This window comes from Chiloscyllium plagiosum, unplaced genomic scaffold, assembly GCF_037043375.1.
Source record: "Chiloscyllium plagiosum isolate Xiang-an unplaced genomic scaffold, Cpla_swu_hap1 HiC_scaffold_17, whole genome shotgun sequence".
Classification (NCBI taxonomy): Eukaryota; Metazoa; Chordata; class Chondrichthyes; order Orectolobiformes; family Hemiscylliidae; genus Chiloscyllium; species Chiloscyllium plagiosum.
Window position 1 is genome coordinate 67470700 of NW_028270155.1, and position 12364 is coordinate 67483063.

The 12364-nt window shown below is 43.7% G+C and overlaps 1 protein-coding gene across 1 annotated transcript in view; it reads left to right on the top strand.

Moving 5' to 3' along the window:
* Positions 1 to 2726: 2726 nt before the first annotated feature.
* Positions 2727 to 12364, top strand: part of kifc3 (kinesin family member C3) — a 58738-nt gene continuing 49100 nt past the window's right edge. The window contains exon 1 of the mRNA XM_043707265.2: positions 2727 to 2861. The gene's annotated coding sequence lies outside the window, so the exon portion shown is untranslated. The remainder of the gene's footprint in view (positions 2862 to 12364) is intronic.

The window sequence follows — 12364 nt, forward strand, 5'->3', positions numbered from 1 at the left end:
CAGCCTTTCTTCAACAGAAGAACACAAAAGACACCAAGCTAAACTTAGAACACAACTTGAAAGATCTTAAAAGACACAGCAAAAATCAATCCTCACCCTGTTTCTCAATATATCTATTACTGAGACGGAAATCCAGAGAAATTACCACTCTATCAAATCTTTCAGTTTAACTTATTCTCCTCAGTCCTTTCCTGTGAACTGTGAAATATTCTGACATGAATATCCATGGAACTCAGAGCTTAGATTTCTCAGCTTTGAATAACCTGCACATTTATCACGAAAACTGTTGGTTTACATGTTTCACAAACCAACTTTTATACTGTGGTAACTGTGCTTTCCCTGATCAGTCTTATACTCTTTTCTTAGAGAGAAACTACATTTACTTCTGACCCTGTTAAGGTCTCCTACAAATTACTCTCTTTCATTCTCTGGGTTTTCTAAGCTAAAGCCAAACCTTGATTATCTATAAACCAAAGCAAGCTTTTGGCCTTCAATGTTGACCCACCTGTCATAAAAACAATCTCCCATTATGCTCCAGGGCATCCTTGCTTTCTTACACATATTTGATTAGGTTTGACCAAATTATTTTTTAAACCCTTCAATAAAGTAACCAACCGTATATGCCATGATTTAAAAATTCAAACTGTAAAAATGACATTAGTACAACTATATTAATCTCATATCTTTCACCACAATGTTTTTACTTTACCTAGACCAGTCAGAAGGTGATTGTTTGCTGCATGCTGAACAACTTAGTTCATTTATGTTGTGAGAATGTAGAAGTGAGGGCAAAGGACTGTACACCTGCCTCCTGAGATGAGAAAGAAATGGAATCTGATAGAGATACTGCATGGACCAATGCTGATAATTGCTAATTATGGCCTACAGGTTTTATGCCTTCAAGGCAATGCTTGTTTTATACCTTTAAAACATTAAGATACTTTATTTGCATTAATTGTAAGTTAATTTGTTCCCTTGGTATCAATATATGACCTCCTGGTCAGTTTTCAGACCAGAGCATAAGCATAGAATTTGCAGGATTACAAGAGAAAAGAGCTTAAATATTTGACTCAAATCTTAGTTTTTAAAGGACTTCCATCTATTAGAGAGATATTGATGGGCTAAAATGTGCTGCTTAACTCTCAAACGTACAGCTTAAATATCACCTACAGTCTTTAAAGGAACCAACCCAAATTTATTCCCAGTTTCCAAATTTCAGAAACAGAAAGAATTCTCCAAACCAGATCTAATTCATGTCAAAGTCATGGTTTGAATCATCTAATCAAGGGTGATCTAACAATTTATACAACGACCTTTTAACTGAGAGGGATAATATTAAAAACTAGTTGTGGGTGTTGGCTTGGTTGTGGAAATAAGGTTGAGTCACCAAAGCCGAGATTTTCTTGTTGACATTGTCTTATTGTCAGTAATGCTCCTTTTAAAGTCAATAATTGTAGAACTGATCAGAAAATCTAGTCCCAGCTCAACAAAACCAATCATGACATACCAGTGTGGAACTGTAGATGGGAAATAGAGGTACATTGCTAATGGCACACGATTATAACTTCAGGTTTAAAAACTGTGGATTTTACAAGGGTTGAGATATTAGGTGGGAAATGTAGATAAAATAAAGATAGATATGTGCATGCATCTTGATTTCACTGAGAACACTGCAAGGAGACAGTGTTTATAATGATATATAATCAACATTAGGAGGAACAAAAGAAGAAAGTGCCTGTCCATTGCTTTTGTATTTGTTGTGTGCCTAGATCGTAGCCCTGCTAGTTTCAGAAGTAGATGGATTATTGATGAAGAAGGGAGTAACAAATTTGGATTGATCATATCCGCCAAGCTTGCACTGAATGGTGGAGCGAGTTCGAAGGGCCGAATAGCCTGGTCCTACTCCTAATATGTCTGATTGTAAGCATCCAGTGTTTGTCATATTAGAATGTTTTCTCCCCCTGTATTTCCCTTGGCCCATGTTATTACCCTCCCCTTTGTCCTGTTACCGATGTGTTCCGACTGTCCCTGTCTTTCCACCTTTAATTTCGAATTCCTGGAACTTTTCCCGTTCTATCGTGGACCCGCATGCTCGCTGAATTCGTCGCCGTTGATTGGCCGGTGCCGGGCGGGAGCCTGAGCCTGATTGGTTGTGTCTAGCTGACAGTCATGGGGCAGGGGGCCGTGGAGCCGGCGCTGGGACCCGGGGAGCAGCGGAGGTTGCTCTCAGCCTGAGCCCGGTTTGCGGTGGGACTTTGGTGAGTATTATCCTCTCATTCCCGAACAGGGAACGGTGCAGGCTGCGAGATTCCTGTTTGAAGGAATGTGGGCGGTGGGCATCTATCTACCTCTGTCTGCAGCGTCAGCTCCTTGGTTGCAGGGAGGTTATGTCCACGGGCTGAGCTTCATCTGCGGCCGAGGTAGGCTGGGCTCACAGCGGGATGTCTCTCCTCTCTGAAAGGAGACCAGAGGGAGATTGCTGCTGGTGCTTAAAGCCCTGCAGTGGCCTCCAGGTGCCAAACATGAAAACACAGCAGTGGAGATAGCAGCTGCGTTAGACAGAGAGGAGGAGGAGGAGGAGGAGGAGGAGGGGAGGGGAGGGGATCAATTGTCAACACAGAGAATGAATGAGGAGCACCTGACTAGAGAAAGAGAGAGCCAGGTCGTTCTCACCAGAAGGAATTTTTCTTTCAACGCGCAAGTTACCAATTTTCCCTCTTGCATCCTGTCAGGGCGAGAGTCTTTTAGCCAACGGCCTGGCGACTGGGTGTTTCCGCTCTGTCCGAGGTGCGGATTTAACCCATGACCAACCCAACTGCGAGCCGAACCTGCATTGCAGTTCTGTGGACTGACACCAGCTGGTAGGCATGAGTTTAAATGAAATATTTCTGTAATTTGGTTTATCCTTCTGTTGTGATGTGATTTTATTTTTGTTGTTTATTGCTGAGTGAAGGCATTTCCTATGTCTCGGTTTGTTCTGTAGATTGTAAGGAAGGTTGGATGGATGATGTTTTCACTTACAGACAGCTGTTTCCTTGGCAACAGCATCTCCTAGACTCATTATGTGCACCTGTATAATTCCACTGCAGTGCAGAACGTGACCCTTTCAGCGTAACAGTGGGCTCTGATGAATTTGAGCCTGGAATGCAGGGTCATGGGCATATGCTAGTAACTGGTCCTTGGGTATTCTGCTTTTCTTTGTCTATGATGGAAAATCATGGCAGATTCCTCTCCTGCTTTTCTGATAGATCAAATGGTAAATTATATCATGGCTCAGATCAGTAATTCATTTAAATGAAGAATAGGCTGAACAGGTTTGATATTTATGGGAATTAACTGTGCTGACGTTCTCATTATATACCGCTGCATGAAAAGATTTCTTGCCACAATCAAACTTGTTACACAGAGCAGTGAGTTGAAATATTTTAAGCTATTTATTCTTTGATTTTTGGTTTGGGTGGATTGAGTGGGAAAAAAAAATTGTGCTCTGCCCTCTCATGGCCTTATCAGGTTATGGTGGTTAGTGTGGGAGGCACTGCTTCACCTCTGGGATGTTGGTGTCAGTATCCTGAGACTGTGTGATGAGAATGTTTGTTTGCTAAAGGAATCATCCAGGTATAGCACGTATCCAGCAGTGCTCCTGGGGTGACTGGGTATTCAGCAACGACAGGGCTACATACCAGCAGCCCTGCACCTCTTCCCTTCTAGGGTTGATTGTTACCTTTACAAAGGAAAATATGCAGTTGGGACAATTGGAACAATGTTGGTCAATTTCTGTCCAACATCTCCTTTGCTGAAACTGCCATGTGTAATTCATAGCCAGCTGGAGATAAGTAGGTTCGTCCAAAATTATCATCTCAGCCCGCTTGGCACACCAGCTCATTCCTGAAGAAGGGCTTATGCCCGAAACGTTGATTCTCCTACTCCTCGGATGCTGCCTGGCCTGCTGTTTTTCCAGCACCACATTTTTCAACTCATCCAAAATCATCATGCCCCCTAACCTAGCTGCACTTAAATAGATGTAGTTGTGTTCAATGCTCAGCTGAATTGCCCTTTTATTTCCCTCAGCTTCAAATGTGCCGTGTTCCACATGGTTCCTCCTCTCTCCATCTTCACTGTATTGAAGCTAAAAATCAGCATGTGTAGCTGGTGCCTCCTTTTTCCAGCACCTCAAAATGTCGGTTTCCCTTACTTCACCCTGTGTATATTATGCTCAGATGTCCACTCGTCTCTAAGTATGTAACTGGGTGGAGGCATCTCATCTGCTGTCTGATATGAGGGTACTGTCCTGGCCAATGTTCAGGTTCAGATGATTTTCTGAGTTCTTCTTGTCTCGTGGGTTGAGCTTATCTCCTTCCTAAACAGTTAAAATGCTGCTGTCATGATGTGATGTAGTAATGTTCTGTGGTTTATAGAACATAGAAGAATACAGCGCAGTACAGGCCCTTCGGCCCTCGATGTTGCGCCGATCCAAGCCCACCTAACCTACACTAGCCCACTATCCTCCATATGCCTATCCAATGCCTGCTTAAATGCCCATAATGAGGGAGAGGGAAGGGAAGGGTTCCATGCAGTAAAAGAACAAACCAAGATTATAGTGCTCGTTTTACAGCCCTGAGTTGCTGGAATATGTTTTAGCACATGTGGAAATCTGACACCCTAACAGTAAACGTGCTACAGTTGATCCCCAAGCACCCTCCTGACCTGGTTGACACCTATATAGTCATATAAAGCTTTGCTCTTTGTCCTCTGCCTTCCCCTATTCAGCCCAATCATCTCCAGCTGAGACTGGAAAATCCCAAACTACTTCAGTCTGTCCTTGCTGGTATCTTTTCACTAAAGGAGTGCTGCAGGCACCCAAGCCACAGACTGATTAATTATATAGAAGTATCCCTCAGGTGCAGTCAGTTGGTGCTAGGGACACTGCAAATTGGCTTTATAAAGGGTACTAGGCCTTTGCTGTTGGTGTGGAGTAAGGAGCTTAAGTCCATGGTATAATTACCATAAAGCATTCATGGCACAGAGAGAGGCAGACAATTGGTTTTATGTATGAGCAAATTACTGCAGATGCTGGGACCTACTGAAAGCAGTAAATGTCGAAGATTACAACTGGTCAGACATCATCCATCTAGAGAGAGCAAGCTCATGTTTTGAATCTAGATGGCTTTTCATCAGAGCTGAAGTGACATGTTGGGGGTGGGGGAGGCAGCATTTATGCTATAGTTTTAGAGGGTGAAGGGTAGGGTGCAGGTGGAGAAAAGGTGTTGATACTTCAGATAACGTGATCAGAATGTGAGAATGGCAGAACAATGGTGTCTGCCATTCCTGATGAAGGGCTTTTGCCCGAAGCATTGATTTTCCTGCTCCTCAGATGCTGCCTGACCAGCTGTGTTTTTCCAGCACCACATTCTTGGCTCTAATCTCCAGCATCTGCAGTACTCACTTTCGCCTAGAACAATGGTGTGTCTAACTGTCAGACTGGAAAGGACAGACAGTCTTCGTGGAATTGGTGGGGGAGGGGGGGGGTGATGGGAGAGAGAACATGGTAACCGAATGTAACAAGCTAAAAGAAAGGGAAGAAATGGGAGTTGGTTCACAATTTGGAGGTGTTGACCTCAATATTGAGTTCAGAAGGCTGTAAAGTGTCTTATCTGAAGTTGAGATGTTGTTCTTCCAGTTTGCCCAGTGGGACTGTCTGTCCTTTCAAATCTGGGAGTTGACATGCCATTTTCTGCCATTCTTACATTCCAATAGCTTTATCTGAACTGTCAACATTATCCTTTCTCCACCAGCACTCTACACCCACTACCCCTACATCTCCTTTCCCCTCTAACATAAATGCTGTCCCCGTCACATTTCACTTAAGCTCTGATGGAGTAATCAAGACTTGAACCATTAACTTGCTGTGTAACCCATTGTGATCTCCAGCATTTGTTGTTTTCAATTGGTATATGATGGCTTGAAGATGCTACACTGGGTAAGTTGACGAGGCAGAAGCAGGAGAATCAACATTTCGAGCATAAGCTCTTCATCAGATCTCCAGCATCTGCAGTCCTCACTTTCTCCAAGATGACAAGGCAGAATAACTGCAGTATTGCTGATGTTACTTCCAAGCTTGTGTTCAGACCTGCCAATCAGTGATCCATCTGGTTGAGAATGTATTGATTCTGTGTTTAAATTGACTAAACAGATGTTGCTGTTGTATGTTCAGAATCTTGTACTGGCCACTTACACCATGTGCTGAGTGTATGATAAAGCCTGGTTCCCAGTACCAATCATGATGAACTGTGCAGTCTGGAATTCAAGCCCAGAGGAAATGACTAATGAGTCTAGCTTCTTCATGCTTCCTGTACCTGTCTGCCTGGCTTTCCCACTGGTAAATGTAAATGCAAAATGGTTGACGAAAGGCTCGTTCCAGCTCCTGAAATACAGCAGAGTAAGTGTGCCATACAAGTTGCTCAATGCTAATCCTGTGCCAGATTATCTTGGCAAATAGACTAATGATTAAGGTGAGTAAATTTGGTGCGAAATCACTGGGGGAGGTGAGCACAAACAGGGATGAATTCTGTTGTTCTTGGTTACAGTGAGGACTGCAGATATTGGAGGCCAGAGTTGAAAAGTGTGGTGCTGGAAAAGCACAGCAGGTCAAGCAGCATCCGAGGAGCAGGAGAATCGACATTTTGGGCATAAGCCCTTCATCAGAAACAATGAAGAACTTATGCCCGAAATGTCGATTCTCCTACTCCTCGGATGCTGCCTGAACTGCTGTGCTTTTGCAGCGTCACGCTTTTCGACTCTGTTGTTCTTGGTTGCCTGACTTCTGTCTCCTGGATCAGTGGTGCTGGAAGAGCACAGCAATTCAGGCAGCATCCGAGGACAGGCAAAATCGACGTTTCGGGCAAAAGCCCTTCATCAGGAATAAAGGCAGAGAGCCTGAAGCGTGGAGAGATAAGCTAGAGGAGGGTGGGGGTGGGGAGAGAGTGGCATAGAGTACAATAGGTCAGTGGGGAAGGAGATGAAGGTGATAGGTCAGGGAGGAGAGGGTGGAGTGGATAGGTGGAAAAGGAGCTGGGCAGGTCGGACAAGTCCGGACAGGTCAGGGGATCGAGTTTCTGGAGGTTAGAAGCTAGGATGAGGTGGGGGAAGGGGAAATGAGGAAGCAAATGTGGCTGTGATACCGAGTTTGTTTCAGGACATGGTTGAAGAGCTTCAGGGCTGAGGAAATGACCTGGGAGTTGCAGTGAGAGAGAGACTCCCTGAGATTCTTGTAGAGAGAGGTGGAAAACTTCTTCAAGGCAGGCATTACCTCCTGACTTCTGTCTCCAACAGGTTTTGGGAAAGTGGTGAGCTGTGCAGGTTAGGAACACAGTCCCGCAGATCTGGCAGTCCAATTTGATCAAATTGATTTGTAGCAGTCAGTTCCATTCATGGAGTGAGCACCATTGTAAATGTGCCACTTTTTTATTTGCACTAAATTTACAAATGATAAACTTTTTTGCGATTAGGTCCCTATGGCCTTGAATTCTGGTTTCTCAGGATTGCTTGCTGGAATTTCTACAGTACTCTGGAATTTTGTCATTGAAACTGGAGAATTAAAATTTTCAGTCTTCATTACTTGGCAAGACATACTCTAATCCGTGCAGTGGGAGGTGTTTTTTTGTTGTTGATTGGCGTTGCAGATGATTGGAGCTAGAGGTGGATAATATGTGGCTATGATTACATGGGCTGGACTTTCAAGGATAGGTTGGGATTGGGTTCCAGTTTGTCCATGGCTGGGATGAAGAGAAGGTGTTAGTTGTAACAAAGATGGGGACTAGAGGTGGATCATCTGTAGCCAGGATAAAGATTAAGGATTAGATACTCCAAGCGAAAACTGGGAGTGGGGGCTAGTTTATCTGTGGGTAGGGCAGAAATGGAACTTTGTCCATGGAAGGTTGGAGGGAAAGGAAGTAGCTAATGAGAGGAGGTAGGATTTTCTGCAACCTATCTCACTTGAGTGCAGGAGTGTTTCTAAAGCTGAGTTGTGTTTGTAGAGAACTTTTGAGGATGACATTGGGAGGCCGTGATTGTTACAAGAGCACAAGATAATCTCTCATGTAGGAAGTATCTCTGGATTGCTTTGTCTATGACTCCTTGTTTTCAAAACGTTAAATATCATTAGTTCACTGAAGTAATTTCAGACTGAGAACGAATGGTACTGCTGTGCTCTGGAGTGTTATACTGGGGCTAATGTTGATGGGTGTATTCAGTGTTCACAGGCTTGTAAGAGCTCCCATCACAGCACAACAGTAATTTAATACTTTATGAAACTGTAACTAACTGTTAAACTGGATCATGCAGGTTTAATAACCGTTTGTGCCCCAGAGCAAACTGTGAAGGAAATGTCTGTTTCCTTGCGTAATATGGAGAGAATACATGGCTGGTTGAAGCAAGTCATTGCACTTTGGCTTTCTTTATTAATTTCTGACGTGAGAGTATCATGGTAAAGTCAGCACTTAATGCCCATCCATTATTGCCCTGAGGAAGATGGTGGTGAGTTGCCACCTTGAGTATTTAATGTAGATACACTGACAGTTGCTGTTCGGTTTCAGGATTTTTCATCCAATGATAGTGAAGGAATAGCAATAGAATTATTAAAATTCCGAATTGTGAGATTTGAAGGGGAATTTGCAAGTGGTACTGATCTCTTATGTGCTGCTGTTGTCCTTCTAAGCTGTAGCAGTCACAGGTTTGGCATGTGCTGTTGCAGGAGTTCTGGTATATTACTGTAGTGCATCTTGTAGATGGTACACATTGCTGCCACAGTGGAGGTGGTGCATGAGGTGCTTATCAAGTTGTTTTGTGATGGTGTTGTGTTTAGTGGTGTTGAGTTGCGTTTGTTTAGGCAAGTGAGGTGTATTCCATCACACTCTTGACTTGTATCTTGTAGATAGTGGACTAGCTTTGGGGAGATGGAAGGTGTTTGGGTCTTTGGTATTCCCTTCCTCAAATACAGAACCTTTAAATATTTTTAAGGCAGAGGTGGGTAGGGTTCCAGTGGAATGAAAGACTGGGACGTGCAGAAATGTAGAATTGAGGCTAAATCTGATCAGCCATGATGTTGTTGAATAGCAGAGTGGCCTCCTCTTGTTCCTTGTTCATGTTTAGGACAGCACGGTGGCTCAGTGGTTGGCACTGCTGCCTCACAGTGCCAGGGTCCCAGATTCGATTCCAGTCTCGAGTGACTGTCTGTGTGGAGTTTCCGCATTCTCCTCGCGTTTCCTCCGGGTGCTCCGGTTTCCTCCCACAGGCCAAAGATGTATGGGTCAGAGTGGATTGGCCATGCTAAATTGCCCATTGTGTTAGGTGCATTAGTCAGAGAGAAATGGGTCTGGGTGGGTTACTCTTTGGAAGGTCAATGTGGACTGGTTGGGCTGAAGGGCCTGTTTCCACACTAATCTAATCTATACGTGGACTAAGTTCACATTGCAGAAATGAAGGAACTCTACAGCTAGAGTTTGAAGTTCCTTTGTGAGAGACAAATGCTTTTTTGTGCTGTTGCCATTTGACAGGCCTGATAACTTTAAGGTGTTGTAAGTTATTTTTAATTGGCTGCTATTGTGCAGTAGAAATTGCAATCAGATGGCTGGCTGCGGCCTTGAGACCCATGGTAACCGGGTAAACATGCCAGGCAGCAGCCAGAACATGACTGCCACTGCACTGCTTCAATGTGAGTGCCTCATGATTGTTTCTTTCCTTCATCCCTTTTCTGCAAAGGAAATGAGTCACTCACCCAAGTTAAAGGCAGCTTTCTCCATCTGGCTGTAAATTCTGGGAGGAAGACTGAAACTTCTTTGTAAATTATTAGGCCCTCGCTCTTTGCACGCAGAAGAACCTCTCCCTTTGAAATTGCAATTGAAATCTGCCAAAATGTTTCACTTCTGAATCTTTCTGTATCTTCTGCCAACTCAAATTAAATTACTTAATTTAAAACCTTTTTAAACAACAGACTCATTTAAATACTGCTTTTAAAAAGCTAATTAACAAATTGCAGAAGCTCTTCCTGGATTAATAGGTACATTCTGTTTCAGCTGCCCCTACTATTGTTTACTCTGCAGCAAAACCTGTTGATCTTGAGATTTAAAATGGTGATATTGTACAAGTGGAAATCTGTGCTTCCCTGGTTTCTGGTTCCCGGACAACCTCTGACCTTCTGTGGTTTGAAATGAAGTTGATTGTGATTTTTGAGTGATGCTTCAAACAGAAATGAGGTGAGAGTGGTTTGTACAAGATAGGAATTTTGTTTCTACGGAGTGGTGAAGATTTAGCGAATTTTTCCTGGAGATGCAGTTGGGCCAAGTTTTTTTTTTATTGGTATGATAGGATTAGAGGTACTCCTGGCTGTAATGGACTGGGGCATTGGTCAGATGGCGATGATGTCAGGCCATGAGTGCCCTCACTTCCAGAAAAATCCAATCCCTCCTTTTGCTGCTGGACAGAGATCAATATTCTGGATCAACCTAATCAGCTTGGATGGTCGAGTATATTGCAGTTTCTCCCCTGTCCCGATGTATAAGTTTTAATATTGTATTGTGTAGGGAGAGTATCACTGGGTCAAACCCTGTTGGGGTTTTTATCCCTCTTTGGTTCCTTCCCACTCTCTGCTCAATTTTGTCATTGATATGGTTTTTCTGCAATCATAAAGCCTTTAGGGAAGGGATCCTATTTTTGCAAAGGAAGCTGAATGTGTTGTCTGCAGGGAGATGGGAGGACCTGATGAGGTAGTATTTGAAACTATTCAGTTAGGTCAGAATTTTAAGCAGCAGCATCTGAGTTCTTAGGGTGGCACGGTGGCACAGTGGTTAGCACTGCTGCCTCACAGCGCCAGAAACCCGGATTCAATTCCAGCCTCAGGCGACTGACTGTGTGGAGTTTGCACGTTCTCCCCGTGTCTGCGTGGGTTTCCTCCGGGTGCTCCGGTTTCCTCCCACAGTCCAAAGATGTGCAGGTAAGGTGAATTGGCCATGCTAAATTGCCCGTAGTGTTAGGTAAGGGGTACTTGTAGGGGTATGGGTGGGTTGCGCTTCGGCGGGTCAATGTGGACTTGTTGGGCCGAAGGGCCTGTTTCCACACTGTAATGTAATCTAATCTAATCAAATTTGGTGTCATGTTTCTACGTTTGGGTCTGGGCTGTATGTAACTTATGAGGTAGGAGTAGTTTGTGAGCAGTTTAATATTCTAATTTTTTTTTAACGTTAGGAAGATAGAAGGTTAGTTGGGCTGAGGTTATCCAATGTGCTAAAAATATCTGGATAATGGTTTGGCTGGATGTTGTGATCTGGGTGAGGGAATGGGGTGGAGAGCATTGGCTGGGTGTTTTGTTGGAAGTGACTGTACATGCAGTCCAAGGGGTTTTACAGAGTGGTTTAATATGGCAGAAGTGGTTATAAACATATGGTCAAAGGCAGAGGCCACCCAAGCTTTAGTACAAGGCCCAGTATGTTGTCTTGAATTTTGGAATATGCCTTACTGCAACATTTGGTTGTTGACAGTGTTTTTTTACATGGGAAAACTGATAAGTTTGAGGCAGATTAAGAGGCATCTGTTGTTAAGTTGGTGTTTACCTTGGTGCGTATCCCTGGGAAGATCCCTCATGCACCAAGTCCTCCGTCACGGTGCTACTTGCAATGCAGCTTGAAAAAATCTCAGCCACTTTCCAGACTCTCATGGCCAGGGCAGGATCCAAGGAGTAAGGCAATGCCGCATTTCCCTGCCCTGAGTGCACATGTATATGATTACTCTGGCAATCAGGACAGTTCTCACTACTAGTCAACCATCTAATATGGACTTCAGTAAGGCATTTGACAAGGTTCCTCATGGGAGATTTATTAGCAAGATTAGATCCCATGGAATACAGGGAGAGCTAGCCATTTGGATACAGAACAGGCTTGAAGGTAGAAGACAGAGGGTGGTGGTGGTGGAGGATTGCTTTTCAAACTGGAGGCTTGTGACCAGTGGTGTGTCACAAAGATCAGTACTAAGTCCACTGCTTTGTGTCATTTGTATAACTGATTTGGATGTGAATGTAGGAGGTATAGTTAGTGCAGATGACATAAATTGGAGGTGTAGTGGACAGTGAAGAAGGTTACCTCTTGATCAGATGGGCCATTGGGCTGAGAAGTGGCAGATGGAGTTTAATTGAGATAAATACAAGGTGTTGCATTTTGGAAAAAACAAATCAGAGCAGGACTTATACACTGAATGGTAAGGTCCAAGGGAGTGTTGTTGAGCAAAGAGACCTTGGAGTGCAAGTTCATAGTTCCTTGAAAGTAGAGTCACAGGTAGATAGGATAGTGAAGAAGGCATTTTGAATTCTCTCCTTTAT